The sequence below is a fragment of the Pinus tabuliformis genome, chromosome 9, assembly GCF_031772625.1.
Source record: "Pinus tabuliformis cultivar Carrire ecotype Pingquan chromosome 9, CPIR1, whole genome shotgun sequence".
Classification (NCBI taxonomy): domain Eukaryota; kingdom Viridiplantae; phylum Streptophyta; class Pinopsida; order Pinales; family Pinaceae; genus Pinus; species Pinus tabuliformis.
In genome coordinates, this window is record NC_142307.1 from 756,255,119 (window position 1) to 756,282,386 (window position 27,268).

Genomic DNA, 27,268 nt, shown 5'->3' on the forward strand with positions numbered 1-27,268 from the left:
TGAAAATCCCTCCTGATGTGCTCTTCTGATCTAATGGACTCCTTGCCCAATCTGCATCAGTGAAGCCCTGTAGCTTCACTCCCTTTGTCCGTCTATACCATAATCCATATTGAGATGTGCCTCTGAGGTATCTCAATACATGCTTCGTTGCCTTCCAAAACATCTTGGTAGGCTGAACCATCGCTTAACTCAGCTGGTTAACCGCATAGCACAAATCTGGTCGTGTGTTCACTAAGTACATCAGTGAACCCACCAGCTGTCTTTACACAGTAGCCTCTACTACTTCACCTAAAGTAGCATCCTCCTTCCTCCAGTTACCTGCTAGAGGAGTCTGCATGGGCTTGCACTTCTCCATGTGGAATCTCCTGAGTATCTCATTGGCATACTTGCCCTGAGACACAAACAACTCCCCATCCTTTTACCACACTTCCATGCCAAGAAAGTAATGCATGAGATTATGTCTTTCATCTCAAATTCTCTTGCAAGGTCCTCCTTGCAAGACATGATCAACTGATCATCACCTGTCAATATGAGATCATCAACATAAAGTACAATGATCAATGACTTACCTTTCACCATGATGTGGTATAGGTTCGCATCCACTTCACTCTTTGTGAAGCCCAACCTGGTGAAGTAGTTGTCTATCCGGGTGTACCAAGCACGAGGTGCTTGCTTCAGCCCGTACAAATCTCTCTCGAGTTGGCACACATGCGACTCACAATCGAAAGTCTCAAAACCTTCCAGCTGCTCTATGTACACCTCTTCCTCAATATGGCCATTGAGGAATGCAGTCTTCACATCCATTTGATGGATCTTCCAACCCATCTGTGTTGATAGTGCCAACATAGATCTGATATATGAGTACCTTGCGACAGGAGCAAATGTCTCATCATAGTCAATCCCCTCGACCTATGAAAAGCCACGGGCAACAAATCTTGCCTTATGCTTCTCGACACTACCATCAGCAGCTTGCTCTACCTTGTAAAGCCAATAGGAACTCACAAATGACTTGTTCTCCGATCTTGGAACCACGTCCCAAACACTGTTACGAACTATGGAGTCATACTCCTTCACCATAGCATCAACCAAATCGGCTACTACACTACTTCCTCAAAGGAAGATGGCCATGTATCCAGTGTATCCAGTGTACCTCTCAGGTGACCTCCTTTGTCTGCGCTGAGAAGATGGTTCTCCCACATTCTCTCTCGCATCCATCAACAATCTGTCAGCTTCTCTTGTGCACTTTCGTCCATATCTGGAAGACTCTGCTTGAGTGGATGTCTCCACTCCTGAAACCTCTGCATGCGGCTAATCCACATTAGTCTGAGGCTTCTCCTCCTTAGGAACCAACAGTTCCTCCACAGCCTGTAGCTCCCTCTCAAGGGAAACTCGCATGGCCTTCTACTCATCAAACTTGAGATCTCTGCGAACCACTGTCTTATGACTGGTAGGCAAGTACACACGATAGATGTGGGGTGTATCAGTGTACCCCACAAGTATCCCCAACTCTGTTGTCGACTCAAGCTTCTTCTGTGCATCCTTTGTTACATGGTAATATACCGATGAGCCAAAGATCCTGAAATGTCCCACATCTGGTCTCTTACCGGAGAAAGCTTCCTCTGGTGTCTTCATCCCAAGTATGCGATGTGGGCTTCTATTATGCAAATAGACCGTTGTGTTGCATGCCTCAGCCCACAAGTGAAGTGGTAGTTCTTGGTCATGCAACATCGCCCGTGCTACCGCTACAATAGTTTTGTTCTTCCTCTCGGCCACCCCATTTTGTTGTGGGTTATGAGGTGACATCAACTCTCATTTAATTCCTTCCACTGCAAAGAAGTCCTTAAACTCTTGAGAGACATATTCTCCACCGTTGTCGCTTATCAATGCCTTGATCTTCTTCCCTGACTCTTTCTCAACCAAAACTTTGAACTCACAAAACTTTGTGAAGGTTTGGTCCTTCTTCTGCATGAAATAAATCCAGCATTTACGAGAAAAATAATCAATCAAAATCACATAATACCTTTGCTTCATTGTGGATGTTGTCGAGGATGGTCCACACACATCAGTATGAACTCGTTCTAAGATAGCCTCTGCTCGACTGTCTCGATCATGAAGGGAAGATTTGGTGTACTTTCCCAAGGTACAACCTTTGCATGTGTCAACTTGCTCAAGTTTACCTTTGGGAAGTCCTGTAGATATCTGTTGCATTATCTTCAAGGCCCCATGATGCAAATGGCCCAACTGCGTATGCCACAACTTGCCAATGTCTTGGCTTTGCACCAATTCTGCTTTTGTACTCAATGTTGCACAATCATCTACCTCTAGTTTATAAATATTCTTCACCCGAATCCCAATCCTCTTGGTCTGGCCCATGGCTATGTGTCTTAGGAATGCCTTTCCTTTACTGAAGACAACATCGTAGCCTTTGTCCTCCAACATCGCGACCAATACCAAGTTCTTCTTCAATCCAGGCACATACTTCACATCTGTCAAGGTCAGAGGATCTCCATGCTCCCTCTGAAAAGAAACTGTGCCCACTCCTGAAACATTGTACTTTCTGTCATCACCCATCTCTATGTGCATCTTGAGGCCTTTCTCCTCCAAGGTACTGAATAAATTTTTATTTCCTGTCATGTGGAATGAGGCTCCACTATCAAGATACCAAACACAACCCACCATCGATGACACCATCCATGCGATGAGGGTAAAGTCCATTTCAAACTGAGAGGCTAATGCCTCACCTTCCAATCCTTTTGTGGATCCCTTCTTGGACTTCTTCGATGGGTAATTTGTCACATAATGTCCCATCTCGTGACAATTAAAACATCTCACTTTAGACTTGTCACCCTTCTTCCATCCATGAGAAGAATTTGATTTGGAATGGGAAGCCTTCCCCTTTCATTTCCTTGCCTTACTTGCTAAGGCCATATTTTCTTCATCATCATTCTTTGATGAAGAACCATCTTGTGTGCTCCTCTTGACCTCCTACTGCATCAGATCCGACCACAGTCGTTCCTAATATGGTAGTTTCTCACTTCCATTCACAGAGTCCTGGTAGCTATTCCAACTCTTTGGAAGGCCGAGGAGAGTGAGCCTCACCATATAATTATCAGCAATAGTTATTCCCACACTACCAAGCTCATTTTTGTAGGTTGTCAGCTTGTTCAAATATGTGGAAATAGTATCGCCCTTCTCCATATTGATTTTTCAAAGCTTATCCTTGAGCGCCAATTTCCTCTGGTTGCTACTGTTCTGGTAGAGGTCCTTCAATGTCTTCCACATTGAAATGGAGTATCCTTCCCATGGACACTCGAGACAATATGGTCTCGAACTCCCTCAAGGATGATCTATCTTGCCTTCGCTACACACTTCTTCCACTCAGCCAACTCTTTTGCATTAGCTGTAGTTGGCTTTGGGATTTCTTGATCAATAAAATCCTTCAAGCCATTGTCTTCTAATACAACCTCCATTCTATCTTTCCATGCTATGTAATTCGAGCTGCCTTCTAAGGCATACTCGAGTCTCAAGCCATAGAATGCCATTGACCAACCTGAAGTATGATATGAATTCGATTTTCACCTGCAACCCCAAACTTCAAACTTCAAATTCTCTTCTCAGTATAGTGTTCACAGCTCTGATAACCTTTGCTCTGATACCATGTAGAAATTCTGTCTACAAATTTAGCTCTATAGATCTGCTGCAGGTTAACCCGATAGCGCAATATAACCAAAGCAAAATACTATAACCTGCTTCTACTATCAATTTGTGGAAGCTTAAAGATTGAGCAAGATCATGTTGAACACATATAACCAGAAGAAGAATCAATGCACATGAAACACATAAAATACTTTGGGGAAAGCCTCAGCTAAAAACCCCACTATTTGTATTATCATACAAGGTGAAAATATATCAGAATTACTCAAAGCCTTAGCTCTCACATCTAGCCAGCTCTCAATACAATCCTCACAGATGCTCACAGAGAAAATTGACTTCTCATAAGTCTTCCTCTCTGCCCTCCAAGCTCCTATTTCCTTGTGCAGTTTCTCCTAGGTGATCCTCTTGTTACCAAGTGTAACACTGCTCTAACACACTATCAGAACTGCGCAATCCTCAAGAAATGATTCCTTGACTGCATGCATGAGTTTTCTTTATAAGATAACACATGCAACTGATAGTACATTGTCCCTGTCTTTAATCTCAACTGGGTCTTTCTCAGAATAGACATGCATGAGTTACTGATGAGGGAATCTTCAGTTATCTGGAGTACACTAGTTGAGTGCATGCATGCATCAACTGACTGATAACTCACAATTAGTTCCTCAAACACTTTGGAACTAATTTAACTGGACTTAACTCAGTAAACTGAGCTAACTAATTACAACTCAAATATAACTCAATCTTATCTCCTTAATTAAGGGATAATCTCCTTAATTTAAGGGATAACTGTTGCATGACTTTAGAAAGACTTCTAACTTGAATTTCTCCAACTAATTAACTCAAGATGAATTAATTAATTATTTTCAAGTAGCTGGTGAGACTAAATTCGAATTTTAATTTACAATTTTAATTCAAGGACAAATTAAAATTGGAATATTCTTGTTGCCACATTTCAACAGAATTTCCCCTAAATTGTGTGTAAATTACTATGATATATTTCTTTCCAAGAATTGGTAGATCTATTTTTACTTGAGAAAGATAGACGAGATATAAATGTCACTTATATTCACTTTATACCAAATGGATTTGATATATGTATTTTGTCACTTGTGTGTAGGTATTTGATTGGAATAGCTAGGATTGGATTCTGGGAGTTGCATTAGCTAATATTACATGAGGAAAAGAACTAAAAAAGGTAAGGCTTGTGCTCATATTGTTAGTAGTGTAAATTGAATGCAAAATTCTACATCTAGAGCATAAAGACCATGATAGGGATCTATCCCCTATTTGTCTCTAATATTAATCAAACGAATGAGAGGAATCTCTTATCCATAGGAGAGTTTTTTTTTACAATAGAAATGGTGACTGTACAAGGGAAAACCTAACTTATCTTCCCTAGTTTGAAGAATTCCCTTGGTTATTTTCTATCTCTCAAAGTTTCTAGTAGCTCACCACTATGTGTTATCTTTGGCTGAGTGTTTGAATCCCTCATATCCCTCAATTCTAGGTCCATTTTGTTAAGTTCCTTACTTTTGTCCCACAGTTGCATCATAATCTCTCATAAACGATTGGTTGTTTTCTGGTAATTGGAAAGAGGTAACTTCCCCCCTTCTTGTTTCTTGTTGCTCAAACAAAAATAGGGAATTTGTCTTGTAAGTGATTGTTTTTAGTTTTGAGTCAATTTACCCTTAGATATAGGTGTAGGATTGGGTTGGGGACTTTATAGGTGTCTTATAACATACATGTAGATATATGAACACGTGTTTCTTCTCCCATTTATCTCAACATTTATATATGGAAGTATAGCATGCTGTTAATTTTTGTTGCATGCTTTACATGAAGTTGGCCTAATGACTTGAGAAGAATATTTGTGCATGTTGCTTGTAGATTGTTTGTGTAGTGTGCTTGTCTCATTTGTACTTCCATTTGAAAATCAAGAACTTTGCATTGCATAGATAATTTTTTTCAAATGTTTTAGGTATTACTTCATGTGTCGACATTGGCTAGTGAATAGTGACTTATCCAACATCATACCACCCAGCATCTTTAGTTTGTAATAGTGTTGCTTCATTTTCATTATTCATTCATATTAGTGAAAATAAAAAATTTGCATATTATAATAAACTAACAGGTGTGTCTTCTTATGAACATTGGTGTGTTGATTGTTGTCATTAGGATTTGGAATCATTTTGGGGTGATTGGTAATTACATTTGAAATGTGGTATTACCTTTCATTTTTGAACTTGTGAAAAAGGAAAATCCCTGCTCACTTACATAATTTTCATTGAAAGAAAAAAGTTTAATTTTCCTTCAAAATATGTGTGTTTGTGTGTGTGTGTCAATTGGATGTAGCTAGGGTGGTTGGAAGAAATGTTACTATTCGCCCCTCCTAGGTTCAATTCTTGCTTGTGACATGTTAAACTCATAATGAGTACATCTTTATAATGGCTTCTAGCCTTGTTGTGTAGTGAGTTCCTCAAGGACTAAATACAAGGGAGATGTATAACCTTCATTAAAATATAGGACCATTCTAAATAATAGCCTTCAATAAAATATAGGAGCAGTGTAACTAATTGACAAAATAGTTTTTGGGCTCGAATCCAACAATAATTTTTTTATGATTTGTTGTTGTTTAAATTACAGTTTTGAATGCATAAATGGATTCAACACCTTAAAAGAAACCCAAGGAACTAGAACTTTTCATGTTAAACAACTTAAACTTGTGATTCTTAAAAATCCCCACTGGATTGTAGGTAAAATTGACCCAAAAAAAGTTTCCAAAGAAAAACCATTTCATCTATTAATTAAACTACACATTACAATATATTCTATTAAACATTATGAATATTTTTTATCATACTCTAATTTAACAATAATATTGTATTCATAACTAGATGGTTATCAAGTGGTGGTAGGTTGATCATGGCACAAGCAATCTTACAAAACATATATGTCTACAAGCTTCATCTATACATGTTGTCGAAGCACATCATCAAGAAAATTGATTCCATTATCTCAAACTTTCTTTGGTTCGATGTGAGGGGTGGCCACAAGTTCCATTTGGTGTGTCTAGAGGATATTGCTAAACACAAGGATGTGGGGAATAATTTTTTTAGAAAAAATTGGATGGTCATTGATGCTGAAGAGCTTTTGGCGAGCAATTTTTGGCAGCCCATTATTCAGGAGAAATATCTAAAAAATACAGATTGGCCCTATTGGAAAATGGTGTTGGGCACGCACAAAATATCTCAATTATTTGGTAAGGCTTCATGAAGATCAAACAATGGTTCATTAACAACCTATTGTGCGAGATCTATGTTGGACTTGATCTGATCTCTAGTTTTCAAGGCAACCATACTCTGTCTATCAAGATTTTGACTCATCTTCACAATATGGGAATAAAACATATTTATCAAATCTTTTCAATAACATCTTCAGGTTTACATACCCCATCCTAGAAACATGATGTGGACTTGGGTTTTTATGGTCAATCAACTGTTATTTGGGAAGCTTTCGTCAATGAATTGTCCAAGGTTGAGATTTCTCTTCGAAATGCCCTTGATCCTCTTTGGTGGGGTGGTATTCCTATCAAAGGCAAGATATGTGTCAAAGAGATATATGATTACATCACTTCGAATCCACAATCCTTCATTTCAAAGTGTTGGCTCAAGCCCATTTGGACTTGGAACATGCCCTTTAAATTAAAGATTTTCAGGTGGCTGGCATAGAAGAATAAATTTCTCACATGAGAAAAGCTTTGTAAAAGGGGTTTCAAAGGCCCGGGTAGATGTTGATGGGTCCAGCCCTTATGACTTTCGGATTAATGATAAATACGTTGATTGGATTTTTAAATTAAACAGTGGTTGGTTGACATTAATGCGGTGGTACTGTTGGTTTATGGAGACGAGGACATGTGTCTGGGTCTCGGGCCTTGTTGCTTCCCGCTCCTTTTATGCCCCAAAACCCTGACTATTCATTTCATTTGCATTGTTCATTTTGTTGTGCCACTATGCTGCTGGTGAGGTCTCTAGTTCTGCTATACGAGGGTTTGCTCTGTCACTTGTTTGGGATTTCGCTTTTACTATGCCTGGTTTGCAATGTGGTGTGGATTTTCACCTGTGGATGATGTCTCGGCCTATTCTGTGCTTGGCTTCGAGACCTGGGTAGGAAACCCTCGGTATCGGTCTCTGTGGTCAACTTTTGCTCGGCTATACTTGTATTCTCAGTTGCAGCTTTTGTTTATTTGTCTCCCCTCCATGCGTTGGCTTCAAAGGTTGATTATTTGTTTGGTTTTGTCTCAAGTTGCGGCCATGGAGTCGCTCGGCTTCTGGCTTCCACTCAGCAGTCACCGGAAGGTAAGCCCTCTTTTTATGCTAGTCACTTTTACTTTGTTTTTATCAAACATTGACAACCTCTGCTCCTCGTGGTAGCGAGCAACTTTGTGGCTATGACCTTGACTCCATGGCTTCTCTGTCAGCTTACACAGGCTCGACTCTTCTCTGGTAAGTTCTCACAACTCGACCCTCTGTTTTGGTTACAGTCTATTAACGTAGCTGTAGTTTTTTTGTGCTTCATTGCTGATGGCCTGGTTGTTGGCCAACATAGGTGAGTGATGGTCTGCTCGTGGTCCTCACGTCGGGTCTCTTACACCTAAACCGGGTAGGGTCGCTCCTTGGTGTCTTTCTATTGTTAGACCGAGGGTTCACTATTCATAGGGTTTTATGAGTCTTAGTTGTAGTTTGGCTTGGCTCTGCGGTCTCCTGTCACTGTGCCTGTGGCTCCATTTCGACTCTGTTTTTTATGGTCATGTATGTATTTAAATGGTCCTGTAGTGACCTCACGGGGTTTTGTAGTTCGATCGACTCTGTTCTATTTATTGGTCATTTGAAAAATATACTGTAATGTTCGGCTTTTGAAAAAAATAATATATATATATGTGTGTGTGTGTGTGTGTGTGTGTGTGTGTGTGTGTGTGTGTGTGTGTGTGTGTGTGTGTGTGTGTGTGTGTGTGTGTGTGTGTGTTGTGAATTTGATTGTTCAAATTTTGCAAATGAAAATGGGAATGTAATCGTGTCTATACCTGAAGCTTGTCTCTATGGATAATGGCTTTCTCATTCCTCATATAATTGCTCTGTTTGCGCTGCTGCTTGTCTGGGAGTTCTCCTTGCTTTTGATGCTTACTATTCACCTGTGTATATTTATTGTGCTTATGGAAAAACAAAAATTCAATAGTACTTGGTAGCAATAATTCTAGAGCTGTAACATGAATGGATTCAGATGTTTTTCTTCAGAAAATATTTTTGTGCTTTCTCTTCATTCAATTCTATGATGGCAAAAGATTCCATTAGTTGTTTTCTCCTTTCGTTTTGTAGAGAACACTGGACAGTTCGCAAACTGCCAGTAGTTACAATATGTGGTTACATTAAATGGTTTCTAAATAACTTTCTTTTCTTGCTTTGTAAATTAAAAACAAATTTTAAATAAAACTAAATAAAAAGTATAAAGAAATATGTAAGCAAACATTAACATTGGCTTAGACAGCCACTCCTAGAAAATGAAAACTAATGCAACTCAAACTGTTTGAAAGAGACAAACTTCCAGCCATGTCCTTCCCTGAGCTGGATGCTCCTACATCAGGCTCCTGGGGTAGGTGAAAAATCATGGCTCCGGTCCATTAGCTCCTCAATATAATACCCTGCACGTTCTAATTATACTATATCAAGCCACGAACTGTCCTCAATAGGGCAGTTCTTCCACTTGATGAGGTATTGTAGGTACTCCTTTCTTCGAGTCTGCCTGGCCACTTGTGTTTCAAGGATTCCTTCGATTTGAAGTGGCTGAGCCGTAGGCATTTATCTCATCCACGAACTACTCCCTTCCTAGGTGTCCCGCTTTGGCTGTGCTGAACTGTCCTCTTCCAGATTGGCAGTGTATGGGAATAAATCTGCCACATTAAAAATGGGCGATATTCCTATACCTAGAGGCAATTGAAGTTCATAGGAATTTGCAGAAAACTTATGCAGAATTTTACAAGGTCCAATTTTTTTGAATTTCAGCTTATTGTATTCAGCACTTTTTTTCTCTAACTGTCTCAAATCCTGCAGCTCATGCACTCCTCGGGGATGCATTCCATATAAGATCTGAAAAGGACTACTTCATGTGCTTCGATTCGGTGAATCGTTGTAAGCGAATTCTGCTTGAGCAAGTACACAATCCCACATTCGTGAATTTTCTCCAACTAGACTCCGCAGCAGGTTTCCTAAACTTCTGTTCACCACCTCCATTTTCCCATCAGTCTGTGGGTGATAAGCGGAGCTAAAATTTAACTTTGTGTCCAGATTTTTCCACAAGGTGCACCAGAAATGCCCTATGAATTTCACGTCCCTGTCAGAAATTATGGACTTAGGTAAGCCATGTAGTCTGATGACTTCGGTGAAAAACAAGTGTGCTACATGGGTAGCGTCACTGGTTTTTCTGCAAGGGATAAAGTGTGCCATCTTTGAGAATCGGTCCACCACCACCATGATGGAATCAAAACCTCGTTGTGTCTTGGGCAGACCCAGGACAAAGTCTAGACTGACTGAATCCCACGGTCTGTTTGGAATAGGCAAGGGTGTGTACAACCCCGTGTTCTGACTGTGCCCTTTCGCCAACTGACATATCTTACACCTGGTCACATACTGTTGTACGTCTCTTCACATTTTCAACCAGTAATAGAAATGACTGAGTTGATCCAAGTTTTTATCGATGTCGAAATGTCCAGCTAGACCTCCACTATGTTTTTCCTGGATGATGTTCCCCCTCATCGAACATTCTGGGACACACCGCTGTCCTCCGTTGAATAACAGCTCCTCCTGCAAGTTATAGTCCAACCATGGACTATTGTTCCTCAACAATGGATTCTGGCAGGCTTCATAAGCCTCCTTAAAATCTGCATCCGTTTGATACAACTCTTTCAAGTGTTCAAATCCCAACACTTGTATCGTGCTCTCCTACAAGAGTAGAACTCTTCTACTTAGTGCATCTGCTACCTTGTTCGCTTGACCACTGATATGCTTCAATATTAACATAAAGCTCTGTAAGTACTCCACCCATTTTGCATGTTTGTGATTCAGCTTATGTTGCTACATAACATACTGTAATGCAGAATTATCAAAAAACAAAACAAACTCATTACCCAACAGATAATGTCTCCAATGCTTCAAAGCTTGGACGACGGCATAAAACTCCTTGTCATAAGATGTATACTTTTGCCTACTTTCATTTAATTTTTCGCTGAAATAGGCTACTGGTTTGTCTTCCTGGCTGAGTACAACTCCAATGGCTATACCACTGGCATCACAATGAACTTGAAAAAGTTTGTTGAAGTCAGGTAGCCTCAAAATTGGCCTCTCAGTGATCTTCTTCTTCAATATTTGGAAGCTCTTCTCTACAACTTCAGTCCACTGAAAAGGTTGACTTGCCTTCTTGATTGTATCCAACATAGGTGCGCAGATTCCACTAAAATCCTTTATAAACTTGCAATAGAAACTTGCCAACCCATGAAAACTTTGAACTTCGAACAAACTCTTAGGGGATGGCCAGCTAAGTATAGCTGCAACTTTTTCTGGGTCCATTTTCAGCTCATTTTCTGCAATCATGAAACCCAAATAGACTAACTCCTTCTGAAAGAAAGTACATTTTTTCAGATTTATCAGCAACTTATTTTGTTGCAACTTCTATAGAACATATCGAACATGTCAAAAATGTTCCTCCTTGGTCTTGCTGAAAATTAGTATATCGTCAAGATACACAATCACAAATTTCCCAATGAACTCCTTCAACATCTCGTTCATCAGGCGCATAAAATTACTAGGGGCGTTACTCAACCCAAATGGCATCACCATCCATTCATACATCCCTTCATTAGTTTTGAAAGTTGTTTTCCATTCATCCCCTTCTCGGATTCTAATCTGGTGGTATCCACTCTTCAGATCTATCTTCGAAAAATATGCTGCCCCGCTCAAACAGTCCATCATGTCATCCATTCGTGGCAATGGAAACCTGTACCTGATCGTAATTTTGTTTATTGCTCGTGAATCTGTGCACATCTGCCACTCGCCTCCTTTCTTGGGAGCTAGAACTGTTGGAACTGCACACGGGCTTAAGCTTTCTCGAATCAGTCCCTTATCCAACAACTCCTGTACCTATTTCCTAATCTCCTCATTGTCTTTGGGGCTCATCTGGTAAGCAGCGTTATTCGATAAACTAGCTCCAGGGATGAAATCTATGTGATCACTGATACTCTGCTTTGGTGGCAATTTATCTAGTAGATCATCCACCACAATGTCGCTGAATTCTTGCGACATTTCTTGGATTTCTTCAGGTAAATGAGAAATTTCGGTGTGCAACAGCACTGTTCTTGGTCTCCTTACAACAACATACTTCACCTTGTCATCTTCAATCTGTTTCAGAAATTATTTTCCACCCACCAATAATACTTTTGTTCCACTAGTCTTTGCTGTTTCTTCCTCCTTGATGGGTACTAGTGTATGTTTAATCCCATCCTTAACAAACTTGTAACAGTTGGTTTTCCCATCATCAACAACTTTTTGGTCATACTGCCACGGTCTACCTAGTAGAATATGACACAAGTCCATAGGCATGATGTCACAAATAACTTTGTCCCTATACTTGCCAATATGGAATTCCACCTCACACTGCTCATCAACTAGCAGTTGGTGACCCTTCTATAACCACAACACCTTGTAGGGAGTTGGGTGCTTTAGTCGTTTTAAACCCAATTTCTCCACCATCTCTATTGCAACCAGATTATCAGTGCTTCCACTGTCTATAATCAGTTTGCAGCATTTTCCATGTGACTTGCACACAGTCCGGAATAACGCCTTTCTTTGGGTTTGTTCAGCTATTTCTTTTGTCGGTTTCAGCAGTACCTTGTTCAAGACTAAGGCCTCTCCTGTCTCCGGTACATTCTCTACCTCTTGAGGCAGTGCCTTTGCTTCTTCTATCTGAGCAACATATGCTCCTCTTTGACCAGCCTGTTCTCCTTCAGGACACTCAAAGGATCTGTACCCCCACTTGTGGCACTTGTAGCACTGGTAGGCAGCTCCTCTACCTCTGCCATTTTTCCTTCCTCTCTCGTATGGCCTTCCTCCTCTAGTGCTACCTTCCTTTTTTGTTGTCCCTAAGGTCTTTGAACCACTGCCCTCTTCACTGTTGTTGGCAGTTCTTCCTCTGCCAAAGGATTGTCCTTTCCCTCTGCCAGTTCCTCGTCCTCTCCTAGCATTCTTCTTTCTTGTGATCTTTTCTTCTACCTTTAAGGCACTCTGGTATGCTTCCTCTATGGTTTTCGGAGAAAGAATACTTATCTTGTCCAATATATCCAACCTTAGGCCATTCACAAACCTTGTTGTCTTTTCTGGGGTGTCTTCAGTATAACCAGCTCTCAAATTCACCCGATAGAATTCTTCAGTATATTCTTTCACCGTCATTCCTCTCTGCTTCAAATTTTGTACCTGTCGATGCAGAGAAATCTAGTAATCTTTGGGAAAAAACTTGCCCTTCATCTTGGCGACCATTCTGGTCCACTTTTTAATTGGTAACTTATTCAATCTTCTCCTCTCTGCTTGGACACTATCCCACCATAAGGCCGCGTGTCCTTTCAGCTTAGTAGCAGCGAATTTAACTCTCCTATCTTCGTTGACCTCCTCACATTCAAAATATTTGTCCAGCTCACTAATCTAGTCCAACAACACTTCTGTGGACAAACTGCCATCATAATTCAGAATTTCAGGCTTTGGCTTACTGCTAGCCAACAAGACTGACCTTAACAATTTGATTTCAGGTCCTTCTTCATCTAATCCATCTGTTGTAACTACAACTTCTTCTTCACTGTCATCCCCTACTTCCGGATCCCTTTTCCTTCCTGCTTCTACTACCGCCAAGTGGGCATGAGGATCCTAATCTCTTCCCTCAATCCCTCATCTACTACTCTTCAAATAGCTCTACCACGACCTCTTCTTCCAGCCTCCATTTTATAAGAAAAATCAGTTAACTGTTCTTGCTCTGATACCAAAATTTGATGGGTCCAGCCCTTACGACTTTCGGATTAATGATAAATACGTTGATTGGATTTTTTTATTAAACAGTGGTTGGTTGACTTTAATGTGGTGGTATTGTTGGTTATTGGAGATGAGGACATGTGTCTAGGTCTCGGGCTTTGTTCCTTCCCGCTCCTTCTATGCCCCGAAACCCTGACTGTTCATTTCATTTGCATTGTTCATTTTTTTGTGCTGCTATGCTGCTGGTGAGGTCTCTGGTTCTGCTATACGAGGGTTTGCTCTATCACTTGTTTGAGATTTCACTTTTACTGTGCCTAGTTTGCAATGTAGTGTGGATTTTCACTGGTGGACGATGTCTCGTCCTGTTTTGTGGTCGGCTTCGAGACCTGGGTGTGAAACCCTCGGTATCAGTCTCTGTGGTCAACTTTTACTTGGCTATACTTGTATTCTCAGTTGTAGCTTTTGTTTATTTGTCTCCCCTCCATGCGTTGGCTTCACAGGTTGATTATTTGTTTGGTTTTGTCTTAAGTTGCAGCCATGGAGTCGCTCGGCTTCTGGCTTCCACTCGGAAGTCACCCGAAGGTAAGCCCTCTTTCTATGCTAGTCACTTTTACTTTGTTTTTATCAGGCACTGATAGCCTCTGCTCCTCGTGGCAGCGAGAAACTTTGTGGCTGCGACCTCGACTCCATGGCTTCTCTGTCGGCTTACACAGGCTCGGCTCTTCCCTGGTAAGTTCTCACAACTCGACCCTCTGTTCTGGTTACAGTCTATTAACGTAGCTGCAATTTTCTTGTGCTTCATTGATGATGGCCTGGTTGTTGGCCAACGTAGGTGAGTGACGGTTTTCTCGTGGTCCTCACGCCAAGTCTCCTACACCTGAACCGGGTAGGGTTGCTCCTTGGTGTCTTTCTGTTGTTAGACTGAGGGTTCACTATTCATAGGGTTTTATGAGTCTTAGTTGTAGTTTGGCTTGGCTTTGCAATCTCTTGTCACTGTGCCTATGGCTCCATTTCGACTCTGTTGTTTGTGGTCATGTATGTATTTAAATGGTCCTACAGTGACCTCGTGGGGGTTTTGTAGTTCGGTTGACTCTGTTCTATTTACTGGTCATTTGAAAAATATACTGTAATGCTCAGATTTTGACAAATCTATATATCTATATATATATATATATATATATATATATATATATATATATTGTGTGAATTTGATTGTTCAAATTTTGCAAATGAAAATGGGAATGTAATCGTGTCTGTACCTAAGCTTGTCTTTGTGGATAATGACTTTCTCATTCCTCGTATATTTGCTCTGTTTGCGCTGCTGCTTGTCTGGGAGCTCTCCTCGCTTTTGATGCTCACTGTTCACCTGTGTATATTTATTGTGCTTATGGAAAAGAAAATAATTCAACAGTACTCTGTAGGAATAATTCTAGCGTTGTAACATGAATGGATTCAGATGTTTTTCTTCAGAAAATATTTCTGTACTTTCTCTTCATTCATTTCTATGATGGCAAAAGATTCCATTAGTTGTTTTCTCCTTTCGTTTTGTAGAGAACACTGGACAATTAGCTCATTCCACCAAATGTCTCCATGCCACCAAAAGCTCATTCCACCAAATGTAGTAGTCTTACCAGACCTTTTTTTGCCTTAAAAATCATGGAAATTTCGGTATTATTTTGAGAAAATCTAACAGGGATTTTTGTAAATCCAGATTATATCTGTCAAACTTCAAGATTTTGGGTGCCCCATGTGCTAAATCTATTTCCACCATGAAAAAACATGATTCAAATACAAGATTTTTTGAATTGTTTTTCCCAGATTCTAGCCATTCATAAATTATATTCATAAATTATAAATTATATGAAATTTCTCAATGTAAGTTTTTCCGATGTTGCTGCTCGATTACAGGAATGCGACTGCAGTGCCCATATTGTTTTAACAACAAATTGATATATTCAGTTAAGCTGCAATTGTGGCTTGGGCGCAAATACAAGGGTAGAAGTTATTGGAATGTGGGGACTTTTATTCTGTGCGCGATGGTTCAACTTGATACTGTTTCTTTTTGGTGACTCTAAGGTCACAATCAATTGGATTAATTACTCAGACTCTAAATGGTTTATAAATTTATTAAATATTTAATAGAAGACAAATCGCAGTTGTCAAAAGGAAACAGTTCTGGATTAATGACTCAGACTCTAAATGGTTTATAAATTTATTAACTATTTAATGGAAGACAAATCGCAGTCGTTAAAAGGAAATGGTTCTCGATAACTTCATTGAAGGTTCTCGTTACTACTGGCCAATAACTCGAAATCTCTGTGCACACTCCCCTTGCTGCCATATTCCTTTTCAATATCTAAATTTCTTGGCCATCGATATACATTTTTAATATAAGTGGAAATGTTTTCCACCAAAACACAGTCACATCATTCACACGATGAAATGCTTTTAACGTGTTTCCTGAACCAAAACACACGGTACCCATTTGAGGAATCCTCGACAAATTGCACGCCAATAAAGTGACAACAAATGAATGTGAAAATATGGGGACCGGAGTCGATCACGAGTCTATGACTACAATACAAGAAGATTTGCAGCAATTCAACTGAGCCGTTCGGAGATCTATTTAAGCCACCCAATGTTCTCCTTCAATTCCCCCCTTCATTTCATTAACATCGTTAGCTTGTTTATGCCCCTTTGTATTACATTTTATTCTGCGAGTCCCTGTTTCTTTCTTTCAACATACATTGCCTCCTTTCCTATTGCATTCACTCTTCTCCCCATATTCAACATATCTGGTATTCTTTAGAGCCAATCTTCTTTGATTCTTCTGAAATTGTCGGAGTTTCATAATTGGAACATAATTATCTTGTTTTGATGCCTTTGATGTGCATATACTTCAGTGTATCGAGATGATAATTTTTTGGTATATGTATTGCAGAGTCATCCATAATGGTGCTGGATGAGAATCGACTCGTGACAGAGCAGGGCCCTCGATTTGACTGCCTTCTGTTTGGTGAGCATCACACTTCTTTCTTTGGCTTTTAAGTTTTTCCCTTTTCAATGGTATTAAGCTAAAGCTGCATGTATTCGTTTCTTATTCCAATCCGTTATTCTAGATCTGGATGACACATTATATCCCTTAAGCTCCGAACTAGCTGCAGCAAGCACCAAGAACATCAGAGGTAATCTTGTAGCTAATCTGCCCCTAAAAAACTATGTAATTTAAGTGTTCCTTTTAAGGAAATGTTAATCTTTAGATTTTAATCTAAACTAGAATCTGAAATGCAACCCGAAAAGCTTGGAGTTGCATATTTAGATTGCCACCGAATAATTTCTTGGAATTTAGGTGAGCCTGTTATATGCATCTCCAACTTTGCAACTTGAAGGTGATCAGACCCAGATGGACTATGGGCTTAGTGTTCATATTCAACATGCCCATTATATTGTCTGTAACTAACGCACTGTTGCACACATAGAGTTGGATCACCCCACCCCTACTGGGGTTGTAGATGCAATTAAGACTTCTCTTAAGCCATTGAGGTAACTTTTGAGGTTTGAATTGTGTGTGTGATCTGGTTGTTGTGTGACAGATTAAGTGAATCAAAAACTGGGAGTTGAAAAGAAAAGAGTCCCTGACTTGAGCAGAGAGCTGTATAAAACTTATGGGACAACCATGGCCGGAATCAGGGTAAGCATTCAATCCCTATTTTTTCATGTAATTAAACATGGTATTTCAACTTTTAAGGTTAAAATCACAGATTTTTAGCATTGGGAGTCTTCTGTAGTTGATTACTAAGGAATTCTGCAACCCCCTTATGTGTCATTGGTTAGCAAGTAGCTTAAGAGTGGGGTCCCTTATGTGTCATCGGTTAGCAAGTAGCTTAAGAGTGGGGTTATGAGCTGCTTTCAATCAGAACCTACTTCCTGGAATGACTGCAGAACATCTGAGACATACTATCCATAATTACTCCATGCTTTTCTATGATTTTACTGGCCACTACTCTGCCAGGATACCTTTTGAAAATTCATGACACTGAAACCCTGTTTCTCATCTGTGGTCTTTAAGCCTTAAGGAACTCTCTTCTTGCTCCGCTAATGATAATATATGAATGCAAATATAAGGTGTTCTAGATGTCTTTATTTAATAACTACTACCGATATCAATTTCTAAAATATGGAATTATGATCAACGTTATGGCTAGGAATTGCAATTGGATTGAGATCCTTTTTCTCAACTTTCATGTTCATGAATTCCTTGCATATTTTGACAGTATTCTTTGTTCTACGCAGGCAGTGGGCTATGAATTTGACTATGACGATTACCACAGGTATCTAAGAAACCTTGTATCATCTTCTGGTTGGTAAATTTACAGCTATCCAATGTTTCAACTTTCGAAAAAAATCAGAGAAAATGCCTATTGATTGTTTAGACTGTTTGGAATACTATTGATTTGACTTTCATTGTTTAGACTGTTTGGAATACTATTGGTTGCTTTTGGCCTTACACGCTATCCTGTTTCACTCACTGGAAACAAACATTTCTTATACAGTTTTGTTCATAGAAGATTGCCATATGAGAATCTTAAACCAGATCCTATGCTAAAGAACTTGTTATTAAGCATGCCTCAGAGGAAAATTGTAAGATCATATGGATCCCTTCAAATTATTTTTACGATGATATTAAATGAAGTCCTAGGTTTTGTTTGGAAACTTATTAGTGTGCTCGTTAACCGCTTGTAACTCTGTTTTGAAAAAACAGATATTTACAAACAGTGACAAAGTTCATGCTGCAAAGGTCCTTAACAGGTTGGGATTGGAAGATTGCTTTGAAGGCATAATATGCTTTGAGACACTTAATCCTCTTTCAAATATTACTGAAAGCAATAATGAATGGAATATGCCCGCTAATAACTCTACAATCCCAAAGACATCCATAATTTGCAAGCCCTCAAAAGATGCCATGGAGCAGGCTCTTCGCCTTGCAAACGTTGATCCACAAAGAACGGTACGGTAACAAATATTTTGATGGCCATTTTCCTTCAGCTATCCATTTTTTCGTGAAAAGGTATTATATAATACATTAGCAATCAGTATGGATCTACATTAAGATTGACTCATCCAGGTACCGTAAAAAGTTTATACCAAATCCCCCTTAGTAAACAAAGAAGGATAGCTAACACCTTTGCTTTGGCCCCAGTGTGAGGGTACAGGGGTATCCTATAGCGATACGTTTTCTAAAAATGGCCATTCTGGCTGAAATCCCCCAGGGTGAATGACCTAGTTGTCTTTTGAGAAGTTATGTTGCAGTGGTATTTTCACAAGAAAAAGATGCATGTTGCTCTGATCATGTCCCACATACTGCACAATTATCAACTTGTCTCTGAAAACAGTGCTTTTTCAACGAGGAGGATCTACAAAGAGAATATTGTTTTGAGTCCCAAAACATAAATCTGAAGGTGTGCGACAGAGATGTTTGTTAGTCTGATCATATCCCACATACTGATCAATTATACATCTATTCCTGAACAGCCGCTTGTCAGTGGAGAGGAGCTACGAAGGGACTGTTGTACAAAATTGTAATCTAGACTCAAACCAATCTGGCAACCTGCAATTCGACATCATCAATTTTTATTTACCTTATGCATATCATTTCAACAACATCTATTGTAAGAGTTTATATTTAATCTGTTATGTTTCCGTGCAGATTTTCTTTGATGACAGTCCCAGGAATATAGCCGCAGGAAAGCGTGCAAGCCTCCATACCGTATTGGTAAAGACCATATAATTGTAAATGGGATATAATTCTTTTGTAAAAACGCATAATTGGTTGAATCTTCATCTAATTCTAATATTGGCTTCCACTGTGAATAGGTAGGCACTTCGTTCCGAGCAGAGGGAGCAGATTTTGCCCTTGAAAGTATTCACAACATTAGAGAAGCTTTGCCCGAGATTTGGGAAGAAGCAGATGCAGAGAGCACCAAAAATGTTGTGTACTCAAGACGAGCAGGTGCAACCATTGAAACTGTTGTCACTACATAATCCATAGTCTGATTGAATGAGGGAATAGAGCAGTGTTGCGGGGGAGCGCACCCCCCAATCCTGCTCCCAATCCGCGCTCCGGGCGGGAGCAACTAGGGAGCAGGTCAGGAGCGCGCTCCCGAAATCGCTCCTTTTTCGGGAGCGTTTTCAGGAGCACGCTCTCTAAAAAAAATTTCGCTCCCTCCCTTTTCTGGAGCGTTTTGCCTTTTTTGCAATTTTTTTTTTGTGGTAATGTTTGAAGTCGCTCCCTAAGAGAACGCTCTCCCTAAAAAAAATTTCGCTCCCTGCCTTTTCGGGAGAGTTTTCGAGAGCGTTTTGCCTTTTTTGTGATTTTTTTTTTTGTAGTAATGTTTGAATGCAATTTTTTTTAAAGAAACAGATAATTTTTGAGTGGGGCAGCATAATGATCAAGTCTATGTCACTAGTATTGATATGCTATTCATGGTAATGTTAAATTCTTGAAGTAAAAGTGACATTCTCCTTAATCTTCATTTTTATCCTTTTACTTAAATTTTTAACATTACCATGAAATGACTCAGGATGTTTGAGAGTGGTTCCGGCCTCATTGGATTTCATATGGAGAAAGTAGAATTTTAGATTTCATTCAAAATCCAGCAGACTTATCAGTTTTTCAGGATTGGGGGATTGCAATGTTTCCATTGAATTTTGTCATGTATTAGGGTATGGAACTCGTATTTAATCAAGAGCACCAATCCCTCTATGTACCTTGGTGTTAGTGACATTGGTTGTCGAACTCCTCTATCATGACCCTCCTAAAAATGTACGCATCACTCAAACAAAATCTTGACTTGACATGCTATGCTTTTTCTATCTTATGTTAATACTTAGAGGGTGATATTAATGACAAAGATCACTATACAGATACAAAGGTAATGACAAAGATACCTCTGGATATTAATGCTTAGAGGGTGATAATAATGACAAAGATCCTAATTTTCCAACAAGACTAAAAAATTAGACATTTCTCGTGGTGGCAAGAGGCCCAAGCATAAGAAATAGATAATAGATTTACTTCTCTTTTCTATTTTCTGGTAGTTTTTATAACTATTGACTCTTTCATATTTATTATGATATTTTTTTTAAACAATATATGACAATTTAAGTTTGAAGTTGACAAGTATAACTCATTAGTAATGAATTATGAATATCATGCTTCATGAAAGTTGAAAGTTGTTTCATTTCATTTCATGTTAGATATTATTTGTTGTAATGGTTACACTTAGCTTACAAGTACAACTTTGGTGATCAATGATGATAAATGTTATATACTGAATTTTGAAAGCTTGAAACTTTAAGATTGATGAATCATGAGACTCAATATGTTGTATGTTACTATGTTACTAACTTGTGGACGTGGTTGATGAAGATTATAACTTCTAGATGATTGTTGTTATATGGTTCAATCTATGTTTTATTATGTTTTTTTATGTCTAATTCATTATTCTACATGTTTTTGTTGACATATATGTATCAAAATATAAAATATATATATATATTATATAAAAAACTCTCCGGGGTTCGCTCCCAAACCGGGAGCTTCTGAAAATGTCACTCCCTCTCCCATTTTCACTCCTGCTCCCAAGTAACATTGGAATAGAGTAAGACTATCCCCATTGGAGTGTGACTCTAGTTAGAGGAAACTCCTGTTCTCTGTAATCTTGAGTTTTGCCTCTCGAAAAAGGAAACTCCTGTAGTCTCTAACCTTGTTGAAATGTGTATCTGCTCTGAAGAATCCCGTCACTGGATGCAATAATATTAATTCCAGACAGATTGATCAATAGATGAAATCCATGTTTATTTGGAACAATAACTCTCTTGAGATGAGATGTTTTCTTTTTGGGAGAAACTAGTGGGACTACTGTAAATTGATTCCAAACACCAAAACTCCAGAGGCCGAAGTTGGTGATGAGAGAGCTCTGTTTTAAAATTTTATCCACAATACTTTGGGTACAGGCTCACAAACTGATTAGATGAGATGTTTTTTTCATGTTTATTTTTTAGGAGAGCTCTGTTTTAAAATTACCCACACTCGGTTCTTAGCGAACTTCTTTTTGGGAGAGCTCTATTTTAAAATTATTCACAAGACTCTGGGTAGAGTGTGAAACTAGACATTAAATTGGTGTATGAGATTTTGTTTGTGGGATAAGGGATCTATTTTCACTCAGTAATTTGACAGTTAAATCTATGAAGACATATATATTATGTTTCTCCCATTTTAAACTTATTGCTCTGTTTTTAAACCTTTACCTTTCAGGAAGAAAAAAATGCTATCAACCATTAAATCCACTCAAATTATATAACTCTAATTATCTTATTATTTATTAAAAAGAGCATTGTAACGATGCAAAATGGAAATTAACCACTATGATAGGGAAGTCACTGACAATGATGTAACGATGCAAAACAACATTTAAGTAGTATGATAGGGAAACACAATTCTCGTATTCATAAATAATATGACCACCAAATTGAGCTTTTCCATTATAAGATGCGTACCAAAAAGGGCCATTCGCAGGAAATTGGACAGTTTGGTTATGCGCACCCAAAAATGCCAAATGTGGGCTTGCGGAAAATTGGTCGGTTTGGCCGAGAATTAAAAATTATAAAGATATTTCATTATTATTATTTTAAAAGACAAATATATAGGTTTGGAGTATGTTTTAAATGGTTGTGGCTTAGTTGGAAGTGTTTTTTAAAGCTAAAGAAACAAGTTTTTTTTCAGAAGAAAAAGTTGTATATTATTTATATTATATATAGAAAAACATGTACATTATGAAGAGATAGACAATATTTCCGGTCAAAAGGGAACTTGATGGAGCCCAACATCTGACAGAAACTTTTCAGAATATACATATTTCTTTTGATAGATCAAGTATGAGGACTAACGCAGAGAGATATTCAGACAAAAAAACATAATACCTAGCCATAAGACAGTAATAATATGAACGGGATCATGAAACATACCAGAATAGGGATGACACTATATACCCGACATGGAGAATGGCTGAATAAAGTATGTGTTGGATTCTACAGTGATGCTCAGATGCCACATACCACATGGAGACTGCAAACCTTTCTTTGATAGCTCGTCTGCCACCTCATTTTGCAAATGCTTTATATGTGAGATAGGGAAGAGTGAAGGCTTCCATAAAGTTGAAATCCTGCCCAACCATCCAGAAAGACTGTCGTTTTTTAGAGATTGTTTTCTGATTACATGCTCTATGATGATTTTGGAGTCACCGAAGATTTGGATTGGGCCAATATCCAAAAATGAGCAGAAAATGAGTAAACCATGTAGAGCCATGGCCTCAGCTTTGTTGTTAGTCCCTAGGCCACCGTTCCAAAAGATAGAATAATGTTGGTCCTTTGCAATGCAGATGTAAACACCACATGCACATTTGCCATCTTTTGCAGCACCGTCAAAGTGAGCCCGCGGGAGGATATGCTGTTGAGGGGTTGTAGCACTAGACTGAGACTTCAATTGTTGGGGAATATATGGGAGGATTGATAAATAATAGGGGATAATTTTGTCGAATATGTGCCCGAAATCCTCCTTGCAATTTTGAAATATCCTTTTGTTTCTCCACTTCCATACGAACTAGAAGACAATAAGTGGAATAGGCCGCCAAGTGATTTTTTGGGAACCCCACCATTCGAATGCATCCATAATGGAGGAATGAGATATGATAGAAAATCCAAAATGTGAAGCCAGCTGCTTCCATAGGATCTGAGTGAGGTGGCAGTTAAGAAAAATGTGCATGTTGTCTTTTGTTTCAGATAGAGCATATAGCAGGCCCTTGCCAGTTCCTTTTCTGCAGATTTAACCATGTAAGATTTCTATTATGAAATACTAGCCATGAAAAAAGTATAATTTTTAGTGGACAACCTGATTTCCAGAAAGTGTTGGGAAATATTTTCTGGGAGGCCTCCATTAGATCTTCAATAAAGGAGAGATATATATCTCTGAATAAAACATTGGTCCTACCTTTCTTAATCTGCTAGACAATGTTGTCACTTTCCTCTGTTTTGAAAATCCCAGCATGCTTCATATCCCAGATAGTCTTGTTCCATTGTGCATTCAATGTTTCATCGAGGCCCAGTGCCATAGCTGATTTCCATCTAGGAATTTCTCCCTGCCATCCTTGAATGACTTGTGCCCAATAGAATATACCTTTTTGTTGAAGGAGAATAAGGAGTTGTTGAGGGATAGGGGACTCCACCTCAACACCCATGATAGAATCAATGCCAATTAGAATGTTGTTTCCTGTTTGAAATTTCCATACCAGATTCCTGAAGAAGAAATGAAGAACCTTTTGGAAGCTCCTCCAAATAGCCGACCCTTGAGAAGGACCCAGAGATCTGTTCCTGTACCAATAAATGACATCTTTATTCCCAAGATATTTCATCTTGATAGCATTACTCCATAAACTGTCTCCAAAAACCGCTCTCCATAGAGATTTGCATAATAGGGCCAAGCCAAAATGGCGAAGATTCATAATGCCCCAGCCCCCCATTTTTCTTGGGAGGGAAATGTTAATCAGTTTTGTAAGATGGTATTTCCTCTTTTCCTTGCACCCTCCCCATATAAAGATGGCCATTAAACTGTTTAATTTTTTAATGATAGCTGAAGGGATGTAATATAGATGAGCCCAATAAACAGAAATTTGTGCAAGTACAGATTGAGAGAGAATCATCCTACCAGCTAAAGATAAACATCTGAATTCCCATCCTGATATCCTTTTATAAAATCAATTGAGGATCCATGACCAGTCAGATATGGAGTAGTCTGTGGGTTTTAATTAGTAACCCAAATATTCCATACCTTCTTTGATAGATATTGCCTGAATCTTATAAAGTTGAGAAATGTAGTCCATGTCATCCATATTGACCTTTCCATAGTGAAAAGATGATTTTCCTTCGTTAATACATAAACCAGTTGCCCTTTGAAAGGATATTAATATCTCATGCATAATATGCCATGATTGTCTACAGAGCATAGCAAACAGTAGAATATCGTCCACGAAAAAATTATGCGAGAAAGAGCTTCCCCTGGATATGGAAAGAGGACAAATGTTCCCCATAGCCACAACTCTTTTTAGATGAAGACTGAGAGTATCCATAACGAGTATGAATAAAAGGGGAGAAAGGGAGCAACCCTAACGGAGACCTTGTGCAGCCGAGAAGAAAGAAGTGGTACATCCATTTATGAGAATGGCAAAGTTGACTCCTTCCACTCATGCCGTAATCCAATTAGTACACTGATCATTTAGCCCAATCTTAATGAGAAGACACCTCAGATAGTGCCAGTCTAGGCAATCGTATGCTTTTTTGAGATCTATTTTAAGAATAGAAGCTCCTATTTTTTTCGTTTGTATTGAGTGCAAACATTCCTGATCTATAGCCACTGCCTCTAATATATTCCTGCCATTTAGAAAACCATTGCATAATGAGATAGGCGTGTAATTAGAAAATGATAAGGAGTCCCTTTTTTTTGGGATCAATGCAATATAGGTAGAAGTAATGATATGACTAATTTTGCCTCTCATTCTGGATTCTTCCACCATCCCCAATATATCGTTTTTCATCATGTCAAAGAAATGGATGAAAATGTCGACGGTCCAGCCGTCAGGGCCAGGGCATTTATCTTTTTTAAAGGATTTCATAACAGCTAGTAATTCTTCCTCTGATACTGCAACAAAAGGTCTGTCATTTTCCTCTTCATCGAACATACATGGGGAAGGTTCGATGCCCCACAAAATATCATTTATCTCTCTGTGGGCATCCCGATTATATGCCTTCTGAAAATGATTAACAACTTCATTGGAGATCTCTTCTTGAGTGTACAGAATTCTGCCATCTTCACTTTTGATTTTCCATATAGAATTGGTAGCACATCTTTTGTTTTCAAAACGATGAAAGAATTTTGTGTTTTTATCTCCCTCCTTTAACCAAGTGGCTCGACTCTTAAGTTGCCATGTCAATTCTTCAATGGATAGTAACTTCTGCTTCTTTTTTCTATTTCCCAAAGCCGAGATCGAACACTCCATGGAAGGGAGTGTGATGACGTACCTTTGGCAATGTTTTCTAATTCATTTTTAATCTCTTGAAGTTCTAAACAGTTAGATTGTTTTTTTAGGGTCTGCCACTCTTTTACTTTTGACCATAGACTCCTCATTTTTCCAATCAAATTTTCCGTAGGGGAAGCTCCAAACATAGGATCACTAGATTGCCATGATTCGCGGATAATGTTATTGAAGGTCTCATCTTCTAGCCAAATCCTGTTGAACTTAAAAGGATAGATTTTCCGCGAATTCTGTTCCAACCATTGCAATAAGATCGAACGATGATCAGAAATAAAAAATGGAAGGGTATGAGAGCTCGGGAAACCGATTTTTTCCAACAAATTCTCATGCATAATGAACCTATCCAATCTTTTAGCTATATAGGCATCCCCCGACCTTCCATTGTCGCACGTAGGTGATAAAGATTTTGGGAAAATATCTACAAAGTTGAATTGCAGCAACGCCTCTCTGATTTTCTCTCCAACCGGGTCAGCGTTTTTCCCCTTCCCCAAAACTTCATCTGGTCCCAAAGTGCAGTTTAGATCACCAGCGATGAGAAGCGATTCAATCTCCATAATTCCGGAGGAAAGGAAACAGTTCCAATAAGAAGCTTTGTCTTTATAGGGTGCATAAACATTTAGTATATGGAATCGTTCAGCACAACCTCCATACTTAGCAATTATCAAGATTCCCCCAAGGCATCAGAATGTATTTGCAAAAATCCATCGCGGGTCCCAAAGAACCACTAATCCTCCAGAAAGACCAGCTGCCTCTGTTACCGCAATATACCAGGACGGGAGCATATGCCTAAAAAAAGAGATTATGTCTTGTCGATCATGCATGGTTTCCTGTATTAAGATCATCCTGTAAGGAGAAGAAATAAATAAATCTTTTAGAGATAGAAACTTCAGATCAGCTCCAAGATCCCTTATGTTGATAGAGAGGATGTTCATCATTTGAAACTCTTCCCGGGAAAATCTGCTCTAAGAGGCCCGCTTTCAGGAAGATTGGAAATGGGGATGTCAACAAGGGAAGATTCCTAATAATCAAGATTGGAAATGCCCTTTCTCCCCCTAAAGTGTCTACTGCCCCTGTTTTGTTTTCGACGAACAGTGATATTCTTCGCTGAATTAGGAGTGATGACAGGAGAAGAAGACTTTCTAGGTTTATGAACGGTCAGGGGTAGCAGGTGAAGAGATTACCTTTGTAGGAGCATGTCGAGGTCACTGCAAATAGATTTAGTGGGGGATGGTAAAGGAGATGCTGGTGGGGAAGCCGAGGTCATGGGGGCTTTACCTTTGGAGGATATAAAGGAGCGGTTCGGAGTAAAATGAATGGAGGAGAAAGAGGATACTTTCTTAGGGGCGAGACCAGATAGAATAGGTGATGAAGAGGAAGAGGGGATTATATGAATGTCAGTATTCT

The 27,268-nt window shown here is 39.1% G+C and overlaps 1 pseudogene; it reads left to right on the forward strand.

The window, feature by feature from the left end:
• Positions 1-16,670: 16,670 nt before the first annotated feature.
• On the forward strand, positions 16,671-19,760 carry LOC149150911 (uncharacterized protein C24B11.05-like; annotated as a pseudogene).
• Positions 19,761-27,268: the final 7,508 nt, after the last annotated feature.